The sequence below is a fragment of the Carassius carassius genome, chromosome 45, assembly GCF_963082965.1.
Source record: "Carassius carassius chromosome 45, fCarCar2.1, whole genome shotgun sequence".
Classification (NCBI taxonomy): domain Eukaryota; kingdom Metazoa; phylum Chordata; class Actinopteri; order Cypriniformes; family Cyprinidae; genus Carassius; species Carassius carassius.
This window is the reverse complement of record NC_081799.1, coordinates 26,719,208-26,725,893: the sequence shown is the minus strand read 5'-3', so window position 1 is coordinate 26,725,893 and position 6,686 is coordinate 26,719,208.

Below are 6,686 nucleotides of genomic sequence, written 5' to 3'. Positions count from 1 at the left end.
GTTTTTAGGTCCTATAATTAACACCTCTGTTTTTTCAGAATTTAGCAGTAAGAAATCACTCGTCATCCAGTTTTTTATATCGACTATGGAATCCATTAGTTTTTCAAATTGGTGTGTTTCACCGGGCTGCGAAGAAATATAGAGCTGAGTATCATCAGCATAACAGTGAAAGCTAACACCATGTTTCCTGATGATATCTCCCAAGGGTAACATATAAAGCGTGAAGAGTAGCGGCCCTAGTACTGAGCCTTGAGGTACTCCATACTGCACTTGTGATCGATAGGATACATCTTCATTCACTGCTACGAACTGATGGCGGTCATATAAGTACGATTTAAACCATGCTAATGCACTTCCACTGATGTCAACAAAGTGTTCAAGTCTATGCAAAAGAATGTTGTGGTCAATTGTGTCAAACGCAGCACTAAGATCCAATAAAACTAATAGAGAGATACACCCACGATCAGATGATAAGAGCAGATCATTTGTAACTCTAAGAAGAGCAGTCTCAGTACTATGATACGGTCTAAATCCTGACTGGAAATCCTCACATATACCATTTTTCTCTAAGAAGGAATATAATTGTGAGGATACCACCTTTTCTAGTATCTTGGACAGAAAAGGGAGATTCGAGATTGGTCTATAATTAACTAGTTCTTTGGGGTCAAGTTGTGGTTTTTTGATGAGAGGCTTAATAACAGCCAGTTTGAAGGTTTTGGGGACATGTCCTAATGACAATGAGGAATTAATAATAGTCAGAAGAGGATCTATGACTTCTGGAAGCACCTCTTTTAGGAGCTTAGATGGTATAGGGTCTAACATACATGTTGTTGGTTTAGATGATTTAACAAGTTTATACAATTCTTCCTCTCCTATAGTAGAGAATGAGTGGAACTGTTCCTCAGGGGGTCTATAGTGCACTGTCTGATACGATACTGTAGCTGACGGCTGAATGGTTGCAATTTTATCTCTAATAGTATCGATTTTAGAAGTAAAGTAGTTCATAAAGTCATTACTGCTGTGGTGTTGGGAAATGTCAACACTTGTTGAGGCTTTATTTTCCGTTAATTTAGCCACTGTATTGAATAAATACCTGGGGTTATGTTTGTTTTCTTCTAAAAGAGAAGAAAAGTAATCGGATCTAGCAGTTTTTAATGCTTTTCTGTAGGATATGTTACTTTCCCGCCAAGCAATACGAAATACCTCTAGTTTTGTTTTCCTCCAGCTGCGCTCCATTTTTCGGGCTGCTCTCTTTAGGGTGCGAGTATGCTCATTATACCATGGTGTCAAACTGTTTTCCTTAACCTTCCTTAAGCGTAAAGGAGCAACTTTATTTAAAGTGCTAGAAAAGAGAGAGTCCATAGTTTCTGTTACATCATCAAGTTGTTCTGAGGTTTTGGATATGCTAAGGAATTTGGATACATCAGGAAGATAACTTAAAAAGCAGTCTTTTGTGTTAGAAGTGATGGTTCTTCTATACTTGTAACAAGAAGTAGAATTTACAATTTTGGCTATATGAAGTTTGCACAGAACTAAATAATGATCTGAGATATCATCACTTGGCTGAATAATTTCAACACCATCAACATCAATTCCATGTGACAGTAAAACATAAAAAACATAAAACACATAAAAACACATCTCTTCCATCTTTATTTGACCTTCTAACTCTAGCACTCTCTATTCTAATTAAATCAAATCAAAAGGATCCCTTCCTGATAAACTGGCACTATATATATCTCTCTCTCTAAGACAGTAGGAGAATAATGTAATAAACGTCTTGTGTCTCAGAGTGTGCAGACGTAACACAGTTATTCAGTCACTGCTTTCAGAGGCCGATGAATGCAGGACAGTTCTACAGAAATACTTTGACGACAGACTTTGCTCTGGGAGTTCAGAATGATTATAACATTTCAGATGCTGTGAACGAGATCAGTCCAGGTTATCCAGGACTGCCGTGCTGAGTTAGCCTTTAGCCCGGTGTTTCATTTGGTTCGGCTTCGGACAAGAAATAGAATTTTGGTGCATCCCTGATTACATTTTCATTTGCACTCACACACACACACACACACACGGTTTGAGTTAGCAGCGAGTGTGTGGCGTCTGTGGGCTTCATTCCTGCACTCTTACGGTAGCTGAACACGTTCTGATGTGTCAGGGTAAACACAGAAACAACAACACAACACAGAACATCCAAAACCTTCACCCTGTCAAGATGCTCCCTAAAAAGATTTCAGATTGTGACTCAAACACTTGCCATTATAAAAAACCCTAAAAGAAGAACCAAGTGATTTAAGTCAAAGAAAGAATATGCTAGATCTATGTTGATATATGTATATTTCTATATGATCAGTTCACTGGGAGCTGAGAATTTGAGCTTAATTCTATAAATGGCCACACAGATACACACAGATAAAAACACAAAAAATGAGGAAAATATGAATGGTCAAGCGACCAGCTTTACAACTAATATCAATATCTAAACTCTAAAAGAGATAATCGCAAACAATAGCCTGCTCGGTGATTCATCAGCTAGCAGAATTATTCATATCACAAGGAGAAAATATGGAGAGGAAATCGATGAAATATTTGATGTCAGCATCCTCCCTGTTTTAGATTAGACTGATGTACAGAGTCCAGCAGAGAAACAGCCACATCAGCAGCTCGTCTGAGAAAGCACGACCTAAAACTGCTCTGATAAACTGATCATCAAGGAAAATATCATATTATGGGTCAAATGATGCTGGCCATAATTCTGAATGCATATTTGCACTTTAAGCTCACTAAAATGCTCCTGTACTACTGTTAATATTATATTACAAATAATGCTATTCATCAGTGAATCCTGAAAAATTAAATGTATCACAGTTTACACAAGAATAGTAATGTGTTCAACACTGATAATAATCAGAAATGTTTCTTGAGCAGTAAATCATCATATTATTCTGATTTCTGAAGATCATGTGACACTGAAGACTGGAGGAATGATGCTGGAAATACAGAAATAAATTACACTTTAACACAGATTCACACAGAAAACAGCTGTTTTACATTAGAATAATATTTCACAAATGTGATTGTATTTGGTCTAACATACGCAGCCTTGATGAGCAGAAGAGACTCTGTCATACACAGCATAAGCCGCTTGAGTTTACAGAAGTCTGTGCATCTGAGATACAGCGTGTAACACACACAGAACGAGCTACACTTCTCACACACACTGCATGTGTTTCACACAGATGACTTGAACAGGACACACACAGAAACCACACACAGCAGATAGCACTGGTGATTTATTTCACTAGTGGGTGCAGGACACTATCGTTCATTTATGTAAGTGAAAGAGCAAAATAAAGTAAACTGTGTCATATTATACCCCAAAACAGTCTAAATCAAAAAGTGTTTTTTCTTTAATTGCTAATGCAACATTTCTACACCACAGACTAAACTCGATGAAGCATTGCTTGGTTTTAAATTTAACATCTAAATCCATCACACAACTTTCTATCAAAGACATTGTCAAGATGAACTTGTTCTGAGTTCTTCTCATATTGTATTCACATTTTCTGTGAATAAACTGTGATATAATGTGACCAAGGTGTTTTGGTTTGACTGTACATACTAACACACTTCCGAGCATCACTTGACCCTTGACCTCACTCGGTTTAATCATCCCACACAGTATTTCTTCACTATTACAGCACACCAACGCAGTTCTGAGAGTTAACGCTAGTTTATAGTCACTTATTGACCTTTATTTACACCGTTTGATCAATGCTGATATTATAACCGCAGCACTCGTCTGAGAGAAGACACAACTAAAGGACACGAGCAGAAGAACAATCATAAAGCAGCAGCAGAAACAAACTCACCACGTTAATCTCTCCGGTGCTGAAGTGAAGCGTCAGCGGAGAAACAGACGCAGGCTGCGTGTCAAACTCCCGCGCGCTGCCTACACACTCCACACGGGCTCACTGCACTGCATACTGCCTAGTGCGTACTGCCTAGTGCCTAGTGCGTACTGCCTACTGCCTAGTGCGTACTGCCTAGTGCCTAGTGCGTACTGCCTACTGCCTAGTGCGTACTGCCTAGTGCCTAGTGCGTACTGCCTAGTGCCTAGTGCGTACTGCCTACTGCCTAGTGCGTACTGCCTAGTGCCTAGTGCGTACTGCCTACTGCCTAGTGCGTACTGCCTAGTGCCTAGTGCGTACTGCCTAGTGCCTAGTGCGTACTGCCTACTGCCTACTGCCTACTGCCTAGTGCGTACTGCCTAGTGCGTACTGCCTACTGCCTAGTGCGTACTGCCTACTGCCTAGTGCGTACTGCCTAGTGCCTAGTGCGTACTGCCTACTGCCTAGTGCGTACTGCCTAGTGCCTAGTGCGTACTGCCTACTGCCTAGTGCGTACTGCCTAGTGCCTAGTGCGTACTGCCTAGTGCCTAGTGCGTACTGCCTACTGCCTACTGCCTAGTGCCTAGTGCGTACTGCCTACTGCCTAGTGCGTACTGCCTAGTGCCTAGTGCGTACTGCCTAGTGCCTAGTGCGTACTGCCTACTGCCTAGTGCGTACTGCCTAGTGCCTAGTGCGTACTGCCTAATGCCTAGTGCGTACTGCCTACTGCTTAGTGCGTACTGCCTACTGCTTAGTGCGTACTGCCTACTGCCTAGTGCGTACTGCCTAGTGCCTAGTGCGTACTGCCTACTGCCTAGTGCGTACTGCCTAGTGCGTACTGCCTACTGCTTAGTGCGTACTGCCTACTGCTTAGTGCGTACTGCCTACTGCCTAGTGCGTACTGCCTAGTGCGTACTGCCTACTGCCTAGTGCGTACTGCCTAGTGCCTAGTGCGTACTGCCTAGTGCCTAGGGCGTACTGCCTACTGCCTAGTGCGTACTGCCTAGTGCCTAGTGCGTACTGCCTAGTGCCTAGTGCGTACTGCCTAGTGCGTACTGCCTAGTGCCTAGTGCCTAGTGCGTACTGCCTACTGCCTAGTGCGTACTGCCTACTGCCTAGTGCGTACTGCCTAGTGCCTAGTGCGTACTGCCTAGTGCCTAGTGCGTACTGCCTACTGCCTAGTGCGTACTGCCTAGTGCCTAGTGCGTACTGCCTAATGCCTAGTGCGTAGTGCCTACTGCCTAGTGCGTACTGCCTAGTGCCTACTGCGTACATTTAATCTGGTTTGCGTAATCATATTCCAAAAATGAAGTACTTATAATTAGATTAAATTACGATTTGAAATACTCGTAATCAGACCACAGTTAATTTTTATTAATTACTTGATATTCACACAATAGCAATAAATTATTCATAATTTATTGATTCCCCTATTTCCTTTTTATCTTTTAAATGTTCCTTTCTAAAGTATGGAAGCATATGGGTAGCATTATTCAATTTGGAATGTAATATGCAAAATGACAATGCATTTCTGTATTTACATTCACATTTTCCAATACATTTGTGCAACGTTTGGTGCAAAATGAAAATGAAAATTAAATTACATAATTTTCATTTGCCATTTCATACACCAGTTTTAATATGTAAAATGAATACTAATTGTAACGCTTTATAAGTTGCAAAATGAAAATGAAAATGTATTACAGAAATGATTAGATATGTATAACATGTTCAAGCAAAAACTGTGGCAAAATTATCATTTAAATGCTATTTTTCTTAAAAGTATTAACACTCACAGTCAAGACACTTACGATTGCATTTTCATTCAGTGTCCCGCAATGAATGTAGCAAAATTCAAAGTGCACATTGAAAATGCATTCCGAGCCGATCACGTGTCCGGCCCCTCCCGCCATGTCAATCACTGCGTGAACAAGGCGGGGCTTGCAGAAGGTCAGAGACTCAAATCTCAAGAAGAGGATTCAAGTGAGAGAACATGGACAAGACAGTTGGTCCGTGTACGTTTTGATCATTTCGGTTTATGGCTTCAATATTTCATTCGCACTTGTGGGCGGAGCTGAAACGCTGCTTTCATCTGATTGGTCGAATCGCTCCAACCTTCAGCTCGGTCTTTTCATTCTTTCAGGCAGAATAAGAGTCAGTGCGAGTGAAGCACTGTAATGTCTGAAACTAAACTCACTGTTAATTAGCATAACATTTGAATCAGATGTAGCTGGGCACATAATTCGTGCTGCTGCGACCTGCAAGAGACCCCGTTAAATTATTTCTAGGTTGTATACTGTATTGTATAAATATTGTCCCACTGATAAATACAGTGCAAATAGTTCTGTCTCTTTGGATAACAGTGAAGTGGAAATAAAAATCAATAATAGACTGAACAGTTTTATGTCTGTAACATTTACCACTCTCATATTTTAACTCATAAGGCACTAGGTATGTGTGTGTGACATTAATAAATAATTGTAAAAATTAATATAGTTACATTTCTAAATAAAAATAGTAAAATTAGCTCTATGCTGCTCAGTGCTCCTGTAGCCTACCCCAGAGCGCCCTCTCGCGGCTGTAGACGGTAATGTTTTCTCTTGGTTCTGAATAAATGCGACTTATATATGTTTTTTTCCTCGTCATGACGTATTTTTGGACTGATGCAACTTATAACGAAAATTACGGGTAACATTATTATTATTATTTATTATGAGAGTAACTGACACAGACTAGAACTTTAATGTTTCACCAAATTTAGCTCAGATCTTCAGACTCGTCTGACTCGTGTTGCTG